The sequence below is a fragment of the Caretta caretta genome, chromosome 7 (genome assembly GCF_965140235.1).
Source record: "Caretta caretta isolate rCarCar2 chromosome 7, rCarCar1.hap1, whole genome shotgun sequence".
NCBI classification, from domain to species: Eukaryota; Metazoa; Chordata; order Testudines; family Cheloniidae; genus Caretta; species Caretta caretta.
This window is the reverse complement of record NC_134212.1, coordinates 98311739-98335043: the sequence shown is the minus strand read 5'-3', so window position 1 is coordinate 98335043 and position 23305 is coordinate 98311739. Positions and strand designations below refer to the sequence as shown.

General features: G+C 41.9%; 1 long non-coding RNA gene across 1 annotated transcript; it reads left to right on the top strand.

Moving 5' to 3' along the window:
* The first annotated feature begins 660 nt into the window (after positions 1-660).
* LOC142072907 (uncharacterized) lies at positions 661-23230 on the top strand. Its single transcript, XR_012669514.1, has 3 exons — positions 661-1982; positions 22018-22057; positions 23075-23230. It is a non-coding gene; the product is annotated as an uncharacterized LOC142072907 (long non-coding RNA).
* Positions 23231-23305: the final 75 nt, after the last annotated feature.

The window sequence follows — 23305 nt, the reverse complement described above, 5'->3', positions numbered from 1 at the left end:
CTCTACAGTTGGCTAGAAACTTTTATTTTTAAAACCCTGAAAGTTGAGATTCTTCTCTACAGATGGCTAGAAACTTTTATTTTTAAAACCCTGAAAGTTGAGATTCTCATCTAATCATCTGACTCCAGGAGGCTTTAAGAAAAACACCAAATATTTGCAAGAACATCCTGAGAGTTGGCAAGGCAATGTATGTTACGTAAGACGTTAACATTTCTTTCTGTTTTCTGTCTCTGAAGCGGTGGTGGTGGAAGGAAAGAAACGTGCCCAGATTGCACCTGCTGACCCACATGCATTGCTTCCACCATGTGCAGATCACATTTGCACAAGGAAGCAGGGATGGGGAAGTACCATATGTGCCAGAGTTTATTATTGATTATTATAAGCTCTGTAATGTCTTGGGGCCAGGTTGCCCCAAGGTCATCTGCTTATATAACAGTTTGCATATATAGTGTTTGGGGAGGGTATCACACTATTTTTCTGGGACACTGAGGGTTCCCTGTGGCATTCAGGATCTTCATTTGAAGAGGGTGCTCTGGGGAGCACCCATTGTCCCCCAATCTCCACAAACGCAGTGAGGAATTTGCTCAGGAGTTAGGACAACCCATGGCTGCACAAACTCCCAGGAAAGGTGTTCATGTAATGGACACGACTGGTGCTCCCTTGGCCCAGTGTCCCCTCCTTGGGGTAGCTACAGGGAGGTGAGTCACTGGCAGCTTAGCCTCATCATGCTTTCAGGGGATCTGCTTGAAGCTGTGTTGCTCTTAAAGGATCCAAGAGGTTTGGAGAATGAGATTTTGCTTCTATGAGGAGGAAAAACACCATCATTGTAGGAGAATTCAGAGAGTTTCTGCCCCATGGGAAAATGTGTGGGAAGGCACAGTCTAGTCCATGTGACAAAATACAATTTGAAACAAATATGAAAATAGGGCAGTAAATAATCCTCCCATGGAAATTATCACAATTACAGCATCACAGAATATCTTCCTGTCGTTATTCAGAACCTGGCTCTAAGTGCATGTGTATTCTTATGCAGTTGGAGAAAGGGACATTTTCTCCCCTGGGTGTGCAGACTCCTAGATTTAGCTTCCCAAAGAGTTTGTTCAGTGATTCATACTGGAGCCTAAAACTTCAGAGCTTCACACCCCACCTTTAGAGTGGTGACAATGAAATGATTAACAAACTGGCTGTGGTCCAAATATTTTCCTAGAGGAAAGAGGTGTCTGGAGATATTTGAGTTTTAGTTAGTTATTTGTGCAATCACCGATCCCATTAACGCTGGAAGTTCAAATTGATTGAAAAGTTAACACAGCCAGCTGAGACTGTAATGGCCAATCTGTGCCATTAGCCATGAGGCTAGTTCTGTGTTTCTAACAGAAGGCTATGGCTGCTGAGTCCCACCTATAATTAAATAGATTCTTGAAGCACAGCAAGATGTCTGTGTCGCAAGATGTCTGTGTCACAAGCTTGACGTCTTTGCATTGGATTTGCAGAGATGTGAAACATTCTTTGTAGCTGAGACATTGTTTCAGTATTGCCAACCTCAACTGTTCAAAAATAATGAGTCAGGCCCCAAATATCTTAGAAAATAATTGTTTGGTTTTTATTTGCCTTTTGGTTTTTGGATGCACACAGGTAATGTTTTCAACCTTTTCTCTGCAGCCATGAGGTCTAGAAACTTACTTTATTTTTATATAAGCTGAGATTTTTCACCTAATCATTTGACTCCAAGTGCTGGAGCTTTAAGAAGAATATCACAAATCTCACAATATTTAATAAACTGGCAACACTGCTATTTTTTTAGTCTTGATCATGCTGTCATGGTACTTCATGGAGATAGGCAGGACAGCAGGGAAGCCTAGCCCATTAACACCCTATGTGCAGTATGTAAATACACTCAGCTGCATTACAGAAACTCTTACTGGCATTTGCTGAAGAAAAAGTGCTATTTGCTCTTAGGGTATGCTGCTTCTCCAGGATTTGAGGTAGGCCATCTTTTTTACTCTATAATTCTGTGCCACTGTGATATTTACTATTGGAAATGACCAGAATGATAAACTTGCTAGAAGCCAGGTTCCAAAGGGCAATCTTCTTGCAGTTTCCCTGGTCAGAAAGGGCTTCAGAGCAGCAAGGGATGAAGAATGGGGCTATTGGAATTATGATTAGTCACTGAGCGAGCTGCTGTTGTGCAGTAAAACTCCCTAACAGTTTATGGCTATGTGGAAAACTGACACGTCCCCTGAACAGCTTATTAAATGGAGAACTAAATTTAGATGGGGTTGCTTGGGTAATACTGTATGTAACGGCATATTCAATGTCTCCATGTGCACTCCGTGCACCAAATTCATGCCTGGTGTAACTCCACTGAAGTCAGAGTACCTCAGGAATAAATTGGCCCTTGTTGCTCTAAGAAGGATGTGTGCTCCAGCATGGGAATGAGTGATGTCAGCCACGCACTGGAGCACAAGAATGCCATTTGAACTCCTCTGTGTGTCTAACTAGAGCAGAAAGCACCCATGATGTTTAGATAAATTGCAGTTTGTATCTCACAGTTGCTGAAAAGAGTAGTTGAGTAATCGTGTTTAATCAATCAAGGGAAGAAATGAGTTAGCAGTTTTCATTTTTAAATCGCAGGGTAACTGCCAAGCAGACCCAAATGTCGGATTTAGACATGGTTATCTACATTGATTCATTGGTGCCTCTGTGGAGAACAGAGTTTCTGACTGGGGAGGCATGGCAGGGTGATTTGTGGTTTCAAGCAAGTTTCCAGCAACACAGAAAATAGGCAGCAAGAATATGAACATATAGTTTCAGGAATGAACAATTCAAGCTCTAGAGCAGTGTTTCCCAACTTGTTCCGCCGCTTGTTCAGGGAAAGCCCCTGGCAGGCCTGGCCGGTTTGTTTACCTGCTGCGTCCGCAGGTTCGGCCGATCACGGCTCCCATACCGACCGCCGGGAAGTGGCCAGTGGGAGCTGCGATCGGCCGAACCTGCGGATGCAGCAGTTAAACAAACTGGCCTGGCCCGCCAGGGGCTTTCCCTGAACAAGTGGCGGAACGAGTTTGGGAAACACTGCTCTAGAGTATAGGAGTCCTGTGGGCTATCAAAAGGCAAATTATGGTAGCTAGCACCCTCATTTTGGAGGGCCAGGTGACTGAAAATCATGTGACTCCATCAGTCTAAATGTTTTTCCACCTTTCCTACTTACCCTCACTCTCTTCCCCCTCCCCCCCCCACTGCCGTCAAGCTCTGTCACTTCTCACTCTTCTTGCCTGTCTGCCCAGGAAATATTAAAGGCTAGAACTTCCCAAAACACTGCCTAGGGTAGAATTAAAAAAAGTGGAAGCTGATCTTCTAATTCAGTGTGTGTACATGAGGGAGAGAGAGCGAGAGAGAGCTCTGCTATTCTCTATATCTTGCTGAACAAGAATTTGAGAACTTGCCTTGTGGGACAGTCCCAGGATGGTATATCTGTCAAATCAGTTTTGTGTTTAACATACAGAAGATTATTCAAGGAATTGTATTAGGCTGGTCGATCTAAATCAATCGTATTTGATTTTGTAAATAGTCTGTGTATGCTTCAGCTAGATGTATTTTTTTATAAACTGAAATAAATGTTATCAAAATCTGAAATGTCGCAGAGTGAAAATACTGTACCCTGCAGTCCTAAAGGGTACAGTATTTTTTGCCACCAATACCAGAAATGGGAGAATGTGGTTTTTTATATGATAAACCTTGGATCTGGGATGCTTGGAAAATAGCCACTATAGCTGATGGAACCAGGAATCACAAATGTCCTCTGCCATCACCCCATCTTGCTCTGTAATCCCTAAGAAAAGTCAGTATGGGATGGTTACCAGAGAGACTACCTCTCTTCCCATGTTATACTACCATAGTTTCAGTTAGGTGAGGCATCCAGCCAGGAGCTCTCTCAGGTGAGGCCTAAGGGGGCTGCTGGAAGGCAATCTTTCATGAAGGCCCCTGGATTAGAATATGCTACCTTCCTTGCTCTGGTATAACGTGGATTTGTTAGCCTTTAGGGTGCCCTGCAAAACCCAGACTTTTGGGAAGGGGTAGTTTGATTGCTGTGGGGGGTTTATGCATGGTGAATATGGTCATCTCAGTGAGGTGTTATATAACATCTCAGGACTATAACAGGGTTTAAAAGAGAACTAGATAAATTCATGGAGGTTAAGTCCACTAATGGCTACTAGACAGGATGGGTAAGGAATGGTGTCCCTATGTCTGTCAGAGGGTGGAGATGGATGGCAGGAGAGAGATCACTAGATTATTACCCGTTAGGTTCACTCCCTCTGGGGCACCTGGCATTGGCCACTGTCAGCAGACAGGATACTGGGCTGGATGGACCTTTGGTCTGACCCAGTATGGCCATTCTTATGTTCTTATGTGTTATTGGACAATTTTTTTGGTTTTGTTCTTTGAGCATTTTAACGATTGTATAGGTTTTAGTTTTACTCACGGCCTATGATAGGTGCATAAAATGGAAACTAATAGAACAAAGCATACCTAGGGACTGGAGGAAACGGTGTTGTTAATTCTGGCATGGGAACTTCCCCCAGAGTCGGCACTGAACCAGTGCCCCATACACAGGTGACTGTATTCAGGAGGCAGTCATGCTAGCCCCTTCTTTGTTACGAAGTGTTTGTTACACATGTAAAGTAGCATTGTCACCCTTAGAGAGAGCTTTTGTACAACCTTGACTGAACATTACTTTATGCTATTTATTATATACCAACCCCTTGAAAATCAAGACAGCTAAGGTGGCAATCTCCCTATCCCTCCTAACACTGTATCCTTGGGGTTCTCCTAATTACATAAACCATTGGTTCAACGTATTACAGAGCATCAGACTGGTCTTGTCACCTTTCACATCAACCATCCTTTTGTTGTGGTACAGTGTGTGATGCTTCCCCAGGGTGTCCAGGGCTGCAGGGCACCTCGCTTCCACTTGCCCTTAGCATATAGAAACTTTGTCTGTGCCCACTGGGTGTCAGCTCCCTGATTCCCCAGGTCTGATGTCCCTCTGCAGGTTAGTGATAGGCACGCTCCAACCTCGAACCCTCCATGTGTCCCCCTGCAGTGTCCAGCCCCCGTCACACTGGGCACTCACAGAATTCACAGATCCACTGCTCCCAAAGGAACAGTATCCACCCCGCTTACCACCTTAGATCTCCGCTTAACACACAGCACTTAGAGATGTTTATAGTGAAAAACATGTAAAACAAAGTATAGAGATTTGAGAAGTAGCAAGTACAAGTACTGAAAAACAAATGGTAACATGAAAAACAAAATTATAACACATTCTAGAGCCTTGACTTAATTAACAAGATACTTTCCTGTCTAATGAAGTTTAGCTCACCCAAATGTTTTGCAGTGTTTTCCAGCCAAGTTGGCTGTGATCCTTTCATAAGAGAGAACACACTGGTCGTTCATCTTCTCCATGAAGGATCCAGGGTGCACCTCAGTGCTCCCAGTTATACCCAGAAATCTATTGTCTTTACTTATAAACAGGTGCCCCCCCGCCCCTCCCAGGTGGTTTGTTTTTTCTGGCAGCTTTCCCTATTCTGTGATTTCTCACTCTTTTTTGATTAGCATCAGTCTCAGTAATGCAAATAGGACTCCATTATGATACATACAATGCACAATAGATCCTTGACCAGACAAAGAGAGATAAGAGTCTCAGTCCCCCTGCTGGAAGAGAACCTGTCCAAGGCCTCTCACCCCCTGGTGATGTGCTTTAACTCTAAGGCTTTAAGAACATAATTTCAAGTATAGATAATTTCTTAAATATTACTCGTGCGTACATTTCACAATGACTATGATGACCAGTAAACCACTAGCTTTTGGGAGAGACCTTACATGCCACCATTTGGTGAATTATTATGCATCTTTCTGCCCCAGGGTATGCCTGTAAAACTGCACGCATCCAATCTATTGGCATCAAGAGGTCCCTGGGTCACCCAGTATTCATATAAGTGCATTCCACTTGAAACTGACATTTTAGCTCTGTCTCTGAGGCCTACTATTTTAAAACTGCTCATAGTTCAGGTCATTGTGTGCACAAATGGTCAGTTAGACAAGTAAGAGGGAAACGATGAAGAGATTGCTTCTTTCATCTCTCTCAGTTCCTTTCTCCTTTTTGTGCGTCAAAGTGAAGGAGATATCAAATGAGGTCCCACAAGACTGTGAGATGTGGAAATAACTTAAAATGTGATCCTAAAGGGGCTTTTATAGTGTGACAGTGTAATCCACTGGTCAGTGTGTTTTGTGTGTCCCCCTTTTTGTTCCATCCACAGAGGATGTAAATCTGTTACAGCTCTCAGCCTGGGAACCTGCCTCTTTGGCTCAAGCTGTGAAGACTCATACTTTCACCTGTGGAAGGCTCCAGTTACAGCGTTGGCCAAGATGGCAGCCACTAAAACAGTGTCTTACAACATCTGCCAGGACTGGGAGAATGCACCTAGGCTGAAATAGGGGACGTTTTTCATTACTAGAGAAGATGCAAATTCCAATTTCCATGCAGAGTTTGGAGTAAGGTGTTGATTCCCCCCCTCCCCTCATTTTAGTGTAACTCTATTGCATAAGGTAAGAGCTGCGAAGACACTCTTTTTCAGGTAGCATGGCACAGGGCCAACCAAAGGAAGGACTCAGAGGCATTATGGGGAATAAGGCCATGTAACCACTGACTTGGCTAGCTGGATAGATAGAAGGCCAAGGAGGCAGTGTTTGAAAGAACGTATGATGGAATAGTTCACACTGAGCACCTTGACAATTAACTTCTTGATACTTGCTTTGGTTTGAAGCCTAAATGTTAAGGAAATTATTTTTTCAATCAGTTTAAGTGTTGACCATTCATTGTTTGTTTGCATGACAGACCTGTTCTCCTGCACTTTGGACCCATTTGCAGGGTTCTTACTTTCAGTGAGTCACAAAAGCCTTTATAAAACCCTGAAGCAATTGTTAGTTGGGCCCATCATTGTGTGTGTGTGTGTGTGTATATATATATATATATATATATATGGAACAAGTGAATACCAAAGAATTTTAACTTTGTTACATGTGATAACTTAGCAAACGTTCTCCTCTTAAGCTGCAGTGGAATGTTTCACGAAGTGTAGGTGATTAAAGCTGGTGCTGAGTCCCAGGAAGGTGTGGCTAACGTACCGTTTTGAGTAATGGCTGACAGCTGGGATCAACTATCATATCCAAACTACCCCCAGAGCAAATCAAATACACCTTGGACACACAGGAAGTCTTATCTTGCAGATTTTAAGCACTTTACATTCTAAGCCAGCTATACAATTCCACTGGGGAAAGACCCACTAAGATCTTGCCAACTTAATCTGGTTAGGACAAAAATAAGTTTTCAAATAGAAATCCTCTCACCTAATGTGAAATAAGAAGTGGATCATGATCTGTTGGACTCCAGTCAGAGGGCCAGTGATCCCTGGACAAACTGTTATTGACAGGACACCCGTGGAACAGAGAACTTGGGACAGTTTGGCTGAGTTACTTCCAGTCTATGTAGAGAGAACAGACCACAAGTTTAATAAAGTTTCACTGGTTCAGTTTAACCTGCATTCAGTTTCACTCATTGCAAATGAAACAAAGCATGTGGTTAGGAATTGGGAATTTAGCACATACCTTAATCTAAGAATTTGCTGAGTTGTACCAATAAGAATTAGTACAAATAGGTAAAACATTTGTATTTTAAATTACTTTTAAAAAGTCTCAGTAGTTTGTTGCACAGCAAATGTCTGCTAGCTTCCTTCTAATCACAGTACAGGGCACAGTTTAAAGCAGCCTTTTGGCTGGACATTGGCTAAGATTGAAACATACCAGCTGCTGTATTGACCAAAGGCCCAACACCCTAAATAAGTTCTATAAGGTATATTTAACTCTTAATGTGGGTATACCTGCCTGATGAAAATTCCTGGCAATCTGCTGTCAACGGGTTGCTCTGATTACATAGAGAAATCCAGTGATTACAAAGCTGTGGAGATGTCAGCAAATGCATTAAGTACCTCAGGGCTACAAATGTGAGAGAAACTGTAATAGATCTGCACTGGCCCTTTGATCTTAGGGGAACCCTCCTCTGAGCTAATCCCAGGGAAGAGAATTCAGTACCTTGGCCTTCACTACAATGGACCATCCAGGTGAGCCTTGTTAATTTGTCAGTTAGGGTTTTTGTGGCTGAGGTTGGAGAGGAAACTCAGAGACCAGCCAGGTAGCTCCCAAGAAAGGCTTCTAGTATAGAAATTTAGGAAGAGAACTCTCCTGAAGTATGTTTTTTATGGTGATTGCAGCTGCTAAAGATTATAACCAGTAGCAGCCCTATACTTGAGATAGAGAGGCCCAGAATGGGTTTTATGTTTTGTAGGGTTTGTTTTAATGATAGCCAGGCCAACCCTAGGACATCTCAAGAATCAACACAGAGGAGGGACAAGGATCCACAACAATTGTTTGCACTTAATGAATCAGGTGAATTCATAGTAAGATTTTTCTCCTCCCAAGTTTTGCAGGTTGAAGGTGTAGATATTCCGGTTAAACCCCCAAATTGCACAGTCATCTGGCTAAAATATGGGCACAAAATGCTGTCTTCTAGGTAGCCAGTGACAATGCAATGCCATGTAGGTAATCCATGTTCAGTCCTGAGCTCAGCTTATCAGTTGTAAGACGGTAGAGGTATGGGATGTTGTACCACACCTGGTGGTTTAATATATGATGAAATGTTTGATTTCAAACCAAGCAAAGCCAACAGAGCGAACGATGAGGCTAACACTCTATCTCAGCATTTCCCAAACTTTTTTGGCCACGGAACACTCTTTAGCCTATTACGGAACACTCATAATATTATTTTGTTTGGTTTTCAAATAAGAATTGTGTTATTTATGCTCAAATATATTTTATTTTATAAAACAAAGCAAAAATACAAATTTAAAATAACTTGAACTAACAATTTCTAACTGGAAAGCACGTATAAAGTAGTACAAAAATCAAGTGCAAGTGTCAAAATTAAAAAAAAGTGTTCTACTTAACCTGTTTTTATATATACACAAACACCAAACAAATTAAATTTTTACTAGGAAAATCTATTTTTATAAACAGAAATACAAATTTGGATTTAATGGGATTGGTGTTTCTGCATTTTTCTATCACAAATTCGCTTAATATTAGGAATAATGCTGGAAAGTTGAATCCCTCATGTCAGGTGCAGCATCAAGTCTATTCCTATATTTGTTTTTTGTTGCAGTATAATATGAAAATCCCATCTCACGCAAATAAGTTGTAGCAAAAGGAAGGAGCACTCGAACTGCACGTTTAGCCACATTAGGGTACTCTTCTATTAGGCTGCTCCAAAAATTATCCAGCAGAAGATCCTTAAACTTTCGTTTCAAGTCAGAGTCAGTTAGGTTTTCATAATCATGCGCAGTAAAGCCAACTGGTTTGGCTGTAATTACAAACGGATTTTGAATCCAAGCATTATCATCAGTAGTTGTAGGAAAATATTCTAATAAAGAGGCCTGCAAGTCACATAAGTGCTGTAAAATGGTGCTGGAAACTTCTTCATGGACTGTAGAATTTATTTCAGTCAGAAATTCATGTAGTGTAGGGAAGCAACCCAGAATTCCAGTTTCTTTTTTAACGACAAAATTGTATCCATTGTAGTAAAAATGGTCACATTCTTTCCTTGCAGCGACAGATTAATTTCATTTAATTTTGCAAAAATATCTGCAGGATATGCAAGTCTCATCAGCCACGAGGAATTAGTCAGGCAGTCATTAAATTTTTGTCCTGAATTATCTGAAGTGAAGAATACCAGTTGTTCACTATGAAGCTCAAAAAGCCTCACAAGCACTTTTCCTCCGCATAGCCACCTCACTTCCGTATGTAAAACAAGTATTTTGTGCTGACTACCCATTTCCTCACACAAAATCTTAAATAACCTGGATTGAAGTGGTCGAGGTTTGACAAAATTGATAATTTGTACTGCTTCATCGAGCACAATTTTCAGATATGCTGGTATTTTTTTAACAGCAAGTGCTTGTCTGTGTAGAACACAATGGCTCTTAGTGCTTTCTGGTGCCACACTTATGATTAACATTACAGCTCCCTTCATCTTCCTGATCACTGCCTGAGCACCGTCAGTACATACATCAATACATTTTCCCCAACTAATTTCATGCTTTCTGATAAAATTGTTGATGCAGTTGAATATTTCTTCTCCAGTCATGTTGCTTTGCAGAGATTCACATAAGAGCAGGTCCTGTTCAATAATATTATTAAATCTATATTGGACAAATACTATTAGCACAGCAAGTCCTGAAACGTCAGTGGATTCATCTAGCTGCAATGAATACTCATGGCAAATTTTCAGTCAGCAAAGTAGCTCTTTTTCTATGTCATCAGCAAGATCTTTAATACGGCATGCAACAGTATTATTTGACAACTGTTCAGCATCAATTTTTTTACCAGACTGCTCGCTCAACATGCACGTTACAATATCTTTCGCGCAAGGCTTGATAAGCGTTTCTCCAATAGTGTGAGCTTCTCCGGCAAGCGCTATACAGTAACTTACTCGATAAGATGCCTCTGTTGCACTTTCGTTGTCTGTTTTAGCAATTTTAATCATCGAAAGTTTACAATTTCCAAGTGAGTCACGCTGCCTCTTGAAAAAACTTATATCTATGTATTTGTATTCAGCATGTTTGGTTTCCAAATGCCTACGAAGTTTAGCAGGAGCCAATGAACTGTTTGCTAGTATTTTGTTGCACACGACGCACTGCGCATCAGGAACATCTTTATTTCCAAACATGTAAAACCGAAAGACAAATAACTTTCATCATACTTTCGTTTCGATCTTTTAACACCTGCTTCTTGTTTTTTGATATACTTTGGTGGAAATTCTTTCACTGTGGATAACTCACGGGTACTAACAGATTTTTCGGCAACAAAAGACTGCGATTGTTCATCCTCACTTTGAAGTGTCACAATATTTTGCTCGTTTATTTCGGCCACAGTTGGAGTACCAGAAGAACTTGCTTTTCGTTTCAAAGTTCCTTCTTTTAGCCACAAATCCATGGTGATTAGGTTTAGTAGCAATATTTAGAAATACTGATTTTTGTCTAATTTTGCTTGTCACAAATATTTATATTGTTTCGAGTGAAGCTAGTTTAGTTGTGCTTATCGCACACACGGTAAAGACCCACAGGTTTTAACGTATTGAGTGAATATGTTATATTCAACACGGCGTAAAGAGAACGGTATGTGTGCATACTGCTGCAGTTTGCGCAGTCTCGAGTGGAAGGGGTACGACATCATTAACTGAAACGTGCCCAAAAGGGGTAGACGTCAACATGCTTGCGTGCCGCATTCTCTTTACGCCATGATATTCAATACGAGATCTATCAATAACCGGAAGAAGAGTTTTATGTTAAATTATAGTCATTCAGAAAGAGTTGTAAACTACGCTTCAAATAAGCCAAATTTTAAAAAAATGTAAAGACCCTTTTTTAAAATTATGATTCTTTCACGGAACACCTATTCACATCGTGCAGAACACAGTTTGGGAAATGCTGCTCGAGCCTTATCTCATATTCTTGTGGGAAAATATAAGGCATATCACTACAAGTGAAGCTCAAAGTGCAACACTCTCAGCCAGACACCCTTCTTGGCTTGTGTTGGGTGAGGTTGTGGGTCAATATTTTATAAGCATTCACCTTTGCAATTCGATTTTACATATGCATGATCTATCCTGTGAGATAAGTATATGTAAAAAATTAACTCTGCTCGGAAGTAGATGGAACACAGTGTTGGGAGGGCGGGTGTGATATTTTGGCTTGGCCAAGGGATATTTTTCAAAACGTATTGTTTTGAGTAAACAGGATATAAAGCAAATGGTTTAAAATACCTCACTGAAATATCCGTGGAGTCAAATTTAATTTGTGTATGGCAAAGCTGGTTCTCAAAATAAAACAGCACTCATCTACTTGTCTCTAAATGTTTCTTATGAATTGAAGGTAAAATTCAGCCCTGTGCAGAGAGACTTCGCCTGGCTTCTGCACCATGTCAGCCAGTGGGACTTACTGCGCAATGTTTTGGACAGCACTTAAGTCCACATAAGAATGGAATTCACCCTGAGGCCCTAAAGCATTTCAGGCACCATATAGACATAAAAACAAGTACAGTGCCTGCCCCAGAGTGCTTACAATCTAAACAATGTAATGAAGGATGTGGCACAGCAGTGAGATGATGCAATTATTCAGTGCACCACAGTTGGATATTGAAAATGACAAATAAAAGAGAGCTCCTGGAATTGCCTTGGTTGATTCACATTTTGTGAGCATCCCGCTAGAAGTGGGTCTTAAGTAAGAACTTGGATGTGGGTGGTGACTAGGTGAATCAGTTTGTGGAGGATGATGGAAAAGGCACAGAGACATTTGTGAGAGAAGCAGCCAAAGTGCTGGCAAGGCTGCCATCACTAGTGGAATAGAGGTGTGAGAGTCAATAGTGCAATAAGAGTAAGTCAGATAAGCAGAGCCTGGAGGAAAAGGTGCTGGAATTTGATGCTGTGGAGAAGGTTTCAAAGAGTGGAGTGATGTTGCCAGATTGACAGGCAAAGATGATGATCTTGCCAGCAACAACTGTATGGACTGAAGATCTGTGTAAGGAAGTCCAAAGAGAAGGAGGGTGCAGTAGTCATGATGGGAAATGACTTTAAAACCCTATTTCTTGAGACCCAAGGCTGGGTTTAATCCCTGTGGTATTATCCCACTGTGCTGTTGCTGCTCCTAAAGACTATGTGCCTCCCACCTCCCCAATTATCCAAACGCAGCTTATTTCACTCTTGCATGGTTCCCCTAAAATCTCTGAATTTTTCATGATTTATTTTGTTTACGTTTTAAATACACTTGAATGGGGCCTTTTGCACTGAATGTGCAAGAATCCTGCATTCTCAGTTTAGCATAGGGTGCCCATTCACTTAGTACCCTGCCTGCTCAGAAGAATGGAGGTGTGATAACATAAGGGCAGGTGCATTAGGAATGCAGAGGATGATATTGTGCATGAGGCATAGGCGTCACTTAAGGCCCAGTTAAACTCTCAACATAAGAACAGCCATACTGTGTCAGACCAAAGGTCCATATAGCCCAGTATCCTGTCTTCTGACAGTGGCCAATGCCAGGTGTGCCAGAGGGCATGAACAGAACAGGTAATCATCAAGTGATCCATCCCCGGTCACCCATTCCCAGCTTCTGGCAAACAGAGGCTAGGGACACCATCCCTGCCCATCCTGGCTAATAGACATTGATGGACCTTTCCTACATGAATTTAGGAGGGCTAAATTGGGCTTATGTGTGACTTGTCCATCAGCCATGTGCTGGCCATCTGCACAGGGGTGAATTTCACTGAGATAGAGTGAAAGGACACTGACATACATGTGAGTACCTAACCCTCTTAGAACAAAGCTAGCTCTAATTTTAGCCCAACTAGCCTTGAATATTTCCCTTTAGTGTTAACCAGTTATGGATTGCTTCGATATTTTAGCACATCTAGCACAGAAAGTAAAATGTTACACAACTTTTTAGAAGGGCAAAGAACTGCCTTTGTGTTAGCAAGGACCTACCTTCAAGAGATTTGTTTAAACTTTTAAAAGAACAAATCTACTGAGCATGAAACTTTAAAAATGCAAACCATTTTTTCCAGTTAGATTTATTTTATTCTTTTGTTTAATGTCCATGTTTGTTACTGGAGGAAGGACAAAATGGAAACCCTGTGACCAAAGCTGCTCACTGCACTAGCTTTGGCATGATGCATGGCTTTGGGCTGCATTTCTGCCCTATATCAATGCATAATACCTAGTTGGAGCCTGCCAGCAGGACTGTAATTTCCCCAACAAGTCTGCTTCCAGCCTGAGATATACTGTAAATACCTCCCTTCTCTTAAGAGGTGCATTTGCCCTTCATTTGCACACACTGGTTTTCTGCTAACTGGAGCTAAACCCATGTATTGAGAGTATATTAAATTCTTCTAAGAGCAGGAAGGGACTGGGAAGTATTTTAAAGCAGTACATTTCCACAGTACAGCAAAAATTAAGACAAGCAGGGGACCTGTATTAAAATGGTTGCCAAAGAAAAAGACAGTCTTCTCCTGCAGCTATGGCAACTCCAAGTTTACCTGTTGAGTTGATATATCTAGGATTAAAGCAACCCATTTTCCTCAAGATTATATACAGGAGATTCAGAACTATCAACCAAGGGTGTCTTATTAAGCTCATAAGAGCTTATTATATAAAGCTATTTGAGATGAGGGGAAATATCTTCCACATTAATATATGGGACTATTTTTTAATTCTAAATCTGAGTGCTAATTCATCTCTGAACCAATACGTCAATTTAATTTCAATGGAGAGCCTGGGCTTTTCTCTGGTGGTTAATGTACTTTAACAGCAAACTATTGTGCCAATGCCTAAGAAATTACTTTGATACCATTAGTCTGTTCTATGCTGTGTCAGTGGCTGCTGCTAGAGCCACCAGAACCTTTCCACAGCTTTCTTGTAATGGACAGTTATTTTATTTATGTCCGTAATATATTAAGCCTGGGATTTTCAAAGGCGCCGAAAGAAATTGGTGCTCATATCTCATTGAAATTCCCTAGGAACTGGGCACCTGACTCTCCCATGCCCTGATCCTGCAAACAGTTATGCAAGTGCTTAACGTTGCTACTGTGAGCAGTCCACACTGAAATCAATGGGATCACTCATGATAGTAAAGTTAAGCATAGGCGTAACTGTTCATAGGATGGGGGCCTTAGGGGCCTTTGAAAATCCCAGCCTAAATGCTTATGTCCAGATAACAGTAATAGCTCGAAGGTTTATAACATAATATCACAGTGAGGCATCCTGGGTTGACACTTGATGAATATGTGATTCTTGTGTAAATGTGGGAGCCTGATGCTTGCAAACAAGCCAAATACAATTTGTAATACGCCCCAGTTTCTGCAAACCAAGCAATAATAATGAACACTGTGAATGGTGATTACCAAAATCTGAGACTGCCTAGGAAACTCCCCAATGTAGGCCATGTCCGGACTAACAAATAGGTTGTGTATTAAAACAAGTTAGCTAACACAATTTAACAAACAAAATGCTAAATAGGACTTTGCACCTAGACAGGGCAAGTTGTGCTTAAAAAAAAAATGTTAACTGGTCATGGTTAACTCTCGGCTCTCCACCACCAATCAGCTACCACACTGTTTCAGACACCACTTTTGCCCTGTGTAAACTCCATCAATGATGCATCTATATGGGGTGCAAAGTCCTGCTTTAAAATGTGTTAGCTAACTTGAACTGTTTTGCTAGTTTAGACATGGCTATGGAGTCTAGTACATCTGGGCCTGTATCTTCCCAATGCAGGGCCTTCCATGTTGGCACTCACTTCCCCATTGGTTCAACGGAACCTGAATTTGTTGACCTTCAGAATCCATCATAAGGACTAGTCTCTGCCTGAAGTGAAGATGATGGAGGATTTCTAAGGAGCTGTCTGCCAGAAAGTAAGGCTAATTTATGTGTAGTCTAATTATGTCTACCTTATTCGCCATACCTGCACACAGAGCAGGTGATGAGCACATTTCACAAGTCTAAGGGATGGTGTCCTTGCCTCTGTTTGCCGGAAGCTGGGAATGGGTGACTGGATGGATCACTTGATGATTACTTGTTCTGTTCATTCCCTCTGAAGCACTGTCATTGGCTACTGTCAGAAGACAGGATACTGGGCTAGATGGACCATTGGTCTGACCCAGTATGAAGAAAAGGAGTGCTTGTGGCACCTTAGAGACAAATTTATTTGTTAGTCTCTAAGGTGCCACAAGTACTCCTTTTCTTTTTACGGATATAGACTAACATGGCTGCTACTCTGACCCAGTATGGTCATTCTTAAGAATAAACTCAGGAAATGTCAGTGAACTGACAACCCAAAGATTTGCTGAGGGACTCCAGTGTTGCACTGAAAAGGAGGATGGGATATGCTGACAAGTAGGAATATGGAAATCCATCCTCTAACTTGGAGGGAGAAGATTACTGCTTTGGCTTTTAGAACTAAACCGACTGCTAAAGGCGACCTGCAGAGGAGTTAAAATGGTTGTATGCTCACTTTTGCTTCTTTATGATGTATGAAGAGAGCTCAAAGGCTGTTGTTTTCTCCTTATAAAAAAAAATTCTGCTTTTTTTCCGATTAGGTGATAGGGTTTTGTCTGCCCAGTAATTCTTTGTAGAAATTATGACATGACAAGACATGAAATCTGAGCAATTGAGAACAGATGGGATTTTTAGTTGGACTGTTTAAAACATTTTGATTTTGGTTAGCACCTATTAGGGGGGAGGGATAGCTCAGTGGTTTGAGCATTGGCCTGCTAAACCCAGGGTTGTGAGTTCAATCCTTGAGGGGGCCATTTAGGGATGGGGCAAAAATGGGTCCTGCTTTCAGCCTGGGGTTGGACTAGATGACCTCCTGAGGTCCCTTCCAACCCCGATATTCTATGATTCTAAGCTCCAATGCTTTACAACATTTGAGAGAAAGGAAACCTTTGTTAAAAATGCAATAGTCCTACCCCTGCAGCTAAGGGGTAAAATAGCTCCCAGTCTATAGCTGAGACTTCCTGAGGCTCTTTAGGTAAATCAGGTGTGACCAGAGAAAATCCATGATGTTTCTGTAATTAAAAATCAAGCAGAAAAAAGCTTTTTAGTAATAATTCTTTCATTGTCTTTATATATCGTCAGAGGGCACAAATCCAATTTGTTAAAAATCCCTTCCCCTTCTACTCCTGGGCATTCCATTTCCCCTCCTATGCTACAGAAGCAGCGGCTCCTGGGCGCACTGCTCCCTGCTTCTACTTGGCCTGAGAGGGAGGAGATGACCACACATCCATATTCATGAAAACACCTGGTTTCACTCTAACTTACTGTGGTACTGGGAAGTCTATTCACCCTAAGCCAGGTTTAGCAGAGGCCAAACATGGCCTGCACAATGTGTGAGAAGAAAACAACCCAGTTTGACTTTCAGTTCACAGGCTGAGTTTGCAGGACTGGCAATTGGAAGAAGATTTACTTGTAGGCCGAGTGAGCAGGAGCTCCTTGGGAGACAAGCGTGGGACCTCATGCCACCATTTTCACAGATTCACTTTGCTTTGAGTTGACCCTTCCATTTGCAGCTGAAATTATCCTGATAATATCACCTAGCACAGTATTATTATTTAGTAAGCACCAATAAAGACAGTTCCTGCCTGGAAGTGCTTACTATCTATTATAGACTCTATATGCCTTTCCTGGATGGAAAAACTGTCCATAACCAGAGCAAATGCTGACTCTGCTCATTGTGCTGTATTGATTGTGCAGCAGACACACAGGGCTCTGCAGATACACTTTCTTGGCACATAGCTTGGTGGTATTAGTTTAATGAAAAAATGTTTTCAAGCAGTATTCTACAGCGCCTTTTAGTTCAGCCTCAACAATCGGTCAGTATAAGGCATCAGTCTATATGTCTGGGTCAACACAATCTAAAATAAGAGTATGATGTACAGTAATATTATGCATGAGTCAGGGACCACATTTCTGTGCACCCTGTACAGTGTCCAGAACAGTGAGGTGGCCAATCCAAAAATAATTTTATCCTCAGTGTCAAATCCTGATGAAAATGAAGAAAAATGCAGGGTTCCCCCTCCCCGCCAGAGTCTCTGGATTGCTTTTACAGGGGCAGGTAATTTTTATACTCTGCTGGCTGGGCCTGATCTTACAGTCCATACACTCACAGGTTCCATTACTTACAGTGGGAGTCTAGGTGCACAAGGAAGTCAAGATCAGACATTATTGGCTTGCAGCCCTCCTTGATACAACTAAGGACGCAATCCTGCTGAACACGTGTACTTTACCTCAACTTCAGTGGGAGATGTGGGTTCTCAACAACTCTCAGGATCAAGCTTAAGGTCTTGTCTACACAAGGGGAGTTTTTGAAATCTTTCCCACCATTGTTAACACCAGTTTAGCTGAACCTGTGTTAGCAACGTTGGAACTCTACGATAGACAGCTCACAAGCTGCAAACAACATTTTCAGTATTGTGTTGATTAGACCTACTTTCAGCAAACTAACTGACACGGTGTTGATAAGGGCCAGCTACGCTATGCTCCAATGTTATAGCGCTGGTTCAGCTGAACAACTGGTGTGTTAACAATAGTGGGTAACTTTTCAAACACAACCCTAGTAAAGACAGGGCCCAGGAGTATGCTTGGTGAAAGTTACAGGGTGGAGAATAGTTTAGCTAAGTTCTTCTGGTAGCAAAACCTTAATCCTAAATCTGAACTGAACTTGAATGAATCCGTCACTAGGGTTTGGCGAAGTTGGGCGGACTATTTTGCACACTTCCTCACTTCCTGTTTCCAGCTTATCACCAGAAGGTGGTTCTTGTTGTACTTCCATTTTGACTGGAAGTCAAAGATACCAGAAATCTAATGAAACAGCTGGGTCTTATGAGATTTCCATCTCGGTCTTCCCTCCTACCTGGGGGGTGCTTATCTGTAGAAAACCTTTAGAGGTTTTCCCATCATCAGTAAAAATAGGGCAAATCTCAGAGCTGAGAAGCAGAGGATAGGAAGTAGCTGTCAAATGATCAGAGTGGCACAGAAAAGCTGAAAGAAAATGAGCGATGCACAAGGGACCCGAAAGGGGATTTGGAGACACTCACTTTTCAGTGTTAATGTATTGTTCTGATGATAATGATTGCATTTATAGAAGATCTGTGTAGACAATAGCAGTTTTCATTATGGATGATGTGAATTTATTTTTCTTTCTTTTTATAAAGAAGATGTTGTATTTATCTCTAGAACAGTTCTGTATAATTAGAAAAGAGAAACTAGGACAAGGAAGGCCATTTATTTGTTAGAAGGGTGACCAGACAGCAAGTGTGAAAAATCGGGATGGGGGTGGGGGGTAATAGGTGCCTATATAAGACAAAGCCCTAAATATTTGGACTGTCCCTATAAAATTGGGACATCTGGTCACCCTATTTGTTAGAAATAACCATTCTTCCAAAAACAGCTACCCCTTTCTACTGAATGAAACCAGTGTGACATGTAAAAATGCATCTAATACCCACTCTAGAGGCAGTGTGGTCCTGTGAATAAGGCACTGGGCTGAATGTCAGAAGAGCTGGGTTCTCTTCCTGTTTTTTCCCCACTAACTTGAGCATATTGCTTGAGCACCCGGGGCTTATTTTCTTTATCTGTGAAATGAGAATAATGATGCCTAACTTCCTTTCTAAAGTGTTCCGAGGTTCTCCAGGGCTTGTGCACATGTTTAATTTTATGAAGTGAGAGTAAGGCTGAGTGTCTGTCACAGATGTCGCGGATTCCTTCACTTTCCATGACTTTTGCAGCAGCCGGTGAGGCTCGCACAGGGGCTGTCTGAACAGGCAGGCAGCCCCTGGGCCAGCAGCAGTTAGGGTGTGGGAGGGTGCTCAGGGCTGGGTCAGGGGGTTGGGGTATGAGGCAGCGCTTACCTGGGGGGGCTCACCAGAAGCAGCTGGCATGTCCCTGCGGAGGGACCAGGGGGCTCTGTGTGCTGTCCTTCTTGCAGGCACTGCCCCTGCAGCTCCCATTGGCTGCAGTTTCTAGCTAATGGGATCTGCAGAGCCAGTGCTTGCGGCAGGAGCAGCACGCAGAGCTCCCCTGGCTTTCCCTCCCCCTAGGAACTGCAGGGACATGCCAGTTGGAGCCGGGTAGAGAGCCTGCCAACCCTGCCCCCGGCACCAGCGGGGGTCCCGGGCCACGCCCACAGCACCTGCGACGCCCCCAGACCACCATTCCCAGAGCACCCGTGGCCCCCCAGCCCCAGTTTGAGTCAGGGCTATATAGTACAAATCATGGACAGGTCATGGATGTATAAATTTTTGTTTACTGCCTGTGACCTGTCCATGACTTTTACTAAAAATACTTGTGACTAAAATATAGCCTTTACTATGACTACGAGTAATCCCACTGAATTGGGTCTCTTCACATGTATAAAGTAAAGTGAGTGCATGGGTCTTTGCAGGGTCGAGGCCTATATAACTAATTATTAGGGCTGGCTGAAAAATTTCTGTTTTTAAAATTGTTTTTTCACTGGAAAATTGGTGTTTCAAAGCAATGTAATTTTTCAAAAAAAAGAATGCCCCAAAATCAAAATATTTTTATTTTATAATGAACTGCCTCCCTTCTCCAAGAGGTGAGACCAAGTGCCATTTGGGAGATGTAGTCCAACCAGGGAGCCCAGCCTATACAAGAGAATGGAAGCGCAAGGCACCCAAACTACAGCTTCCATGAGGCACAGGGTAACACTTCTGAATCAGAATATTTTGGGTTTTGACTAAAATATTTCAGCATTTAAATTTTTGCCAAATAATCAAAATTTTCTGTAGAAAACTTATACTTTTTTTTTTAATTTAGAGGGAAAAGCCCACTTTCCTACCAGTTCTAGTAATTATTATGTTTACTCCAACCATTAAGTTAAATACAATGGCACATCTCCACCCTCTAACATACCCAAAGAAAGTTGAATATCATTGTGCAAATGATTAAATGGGGGAAAATATGGTGTAGAATGATCTGCAAAATTATGCTAGAGATCTGCATTACTTTTGAAAACAAGGACCACATGCATTTAGAGATTAAAGGCCTCCCCATTGTCCCTTTCTGACAGAGCTGAAAGAGTTATCTGATGATAGGCAGATGATACAAATATATTTGGATAGCTATAGTATGCCTTGGTTCAGAACTTCAGCAATGGTAATGCATTAGCAGTTGCACTGAATGCCCTTTTTGATGTAATCCCTCTTCATTTCCAAGCCATTTCTGCACCATATATGTCAGTTATGTTGTATTAATGAGCTCTCCTCACAACCCTCAGTTTAAAGGGCTCCTCTAACAAGAAAAGAAACTAATGTGAGTAAGCGAGATGGCGCCATTACAACTCTCTCTCATGCAATATTACTCCTTGCTCAGCTTTCATACAAGGGGTGTAACTGTGTTCAGATGTGCTTCAAAGAACAAATTCATTGGGGTCTCCCCTTCCCCATGTCCTCCTGCCTCTTTTGTCACATGCTGAAAATGTTCTTCTCAACCCACACCGTCCTCACCTTATCCTCTATGCCTGTCCCCAATGTCTCACTTCCCTCTCCACCTCCTCCAACCCCTGAATCCTTGATGACCCTCTCTTCCCCTTTCCTTTGTGATGTAATCTGATTAAAATATGACCATGTAGATCATTGTTGCTGCCACTATTCCATAATTGCAACAAATCTCATACAAAGTATGTCAAGCAAGGTGTCAATAGAAAAGTTATGGTTTGCTGAATATGATTATGCTATTTTGTATACATGTATCATTTTTGTATCTGAATTTATGAATACTGTGTACCTGTATTTCAAATGTTTGCTCATGTGGTAACACCCACAAGGTATTTAGCCTGCACATCTTGAGGGATTGTTCAAAGTAAATGGCTGTTCACAGAACACTTAACTCACAATGGATCATGGAACACACCCATCCACACCTGGTGGACTTGCCTGTGAACCTCCTAACTAGAATATGGGTGATGGCTTCTACCATGACTAAGTGAAGCGTGCATGGACATGTGACTTGCCCATGTGACTCCAAAAACCATCTTGTTCCCTTTAACTTTCCACAGTGAGAACAATGGGTTTCCCTTCTCTTGGCAGAGGCTATAAAAGGCCCTGGGAACAGCTCCATTTTGCCTCTTTCCTGCTCAAACCTCTGGACTATAGATTTATACTAATGGGAGCATTCTAACCAAAGGACTGAGGGCTTCCAATGATTTTGAAGTAACCAGAGACTTGACTTTATTCTGTCACTGTTACAAGCCTGACCCAAGAACTTTGCAATTGTTGTATGTATTTGATTCCTTAACCAATTTTAACTCTCACTGTTTTTTTTTCTTTTTATAAATAAACCTTTAGATTTTCCATACTAAAGGATTGGAAACATTGTGATTATTGGGTAAGATCTGAGTTATATATTGACCTGGGTATGTGGCTGGTCCTTTGGGATCAGAAGAACCTTTTGTTTGATTAAATTGGTTTTAAATAATCACTCATCATTAAGTCTAGTGTCTGGGTGTTGAATCAAGGACTGGAATACCTAAGGAGGCAGCATTTCTGACTTCTTGTTAGCCAGTGTGGTGGGACAGAAGTTTAATTTTGTTGCTGGTTTAGTATATCTCATAGAAGAATAACCACCAGTTTTTGGGGTTTGTCTGCCCTTTTTCCCAGCAGCTTGTCCTGAATTTGGTATTCTCAGTTGTGACCTGTGGAGGCATGGTGACATCCTTACTATCATCTATGGTGGCACTGCTCACTTTAACTGGTAGCAGTATCCTCTTGCCAACCATTTATTGTCTTGGGAGGGTGGCTGCCTTCTGTATGCAGTGCTTCCAACATCAGCTAGCAGGCAGATGGGCAAGGCCTTCGTTTAATTTTAAGCACATGCGTTAAAGTCCCATTGAAGTTGATGAAACTTAAGCACCTACCTAAGTGCTTTGCCGAATCAGGGCCAAAAAGAGTTGGCTTTTGGAGCCTGAGTCACTCCTACATCAACAGTAGCTCCTGCAAGGCCCCCAGGATGCGTGGACTCCCAAGTGCTGCTGGATTTACACAAATATTTCTGACTCTTCCCCTCTCGTTTATATTTCTATCTATTTTATGCCCTTTCCGCTTGGAGAGAGAGAGTATCCAAGAACAATTTGTATTCCCCAAAACTGATGATAGCTGCTGCAGGACAGGGTTATTTTATTTTAATTTCCTCTGCCTGCCATAACTTCATTGGCAATTTATCTGTTTGTCTGTACACAGACCTTTCCTCCACTTCTGTCTCTCAAATCATCATGTGATAATAAGCCCCAAGGCAGGGCAACCAGATTGCAGTTTTCCTGGGTGCTGTGTCTCACTAAATACATTGTCTGACCTTTTTGGTGATGCTTTCCCACCAATGTGTTTTACTGTCTCTTCTCTGTTGCAGGATGCGATTGAGTCCCTACTGGGTAGGGGGAATTGTGGTTTTGCCTCTCAAAAGAAGTGTCTTGGAGAAGTAAAGCGTGATTTCAGGGAAGTGCTCTACATTTTCCTATTAAAAACCAGTTGCCTTAGCTCGTTATATAATAATACTTACCACTTAGAGTGCTTTTCATCTGCAGTGCTTTATGCTCATTAAGCCTTGCTACACCCTGTAGAGTAGGTGCAATAACTATCA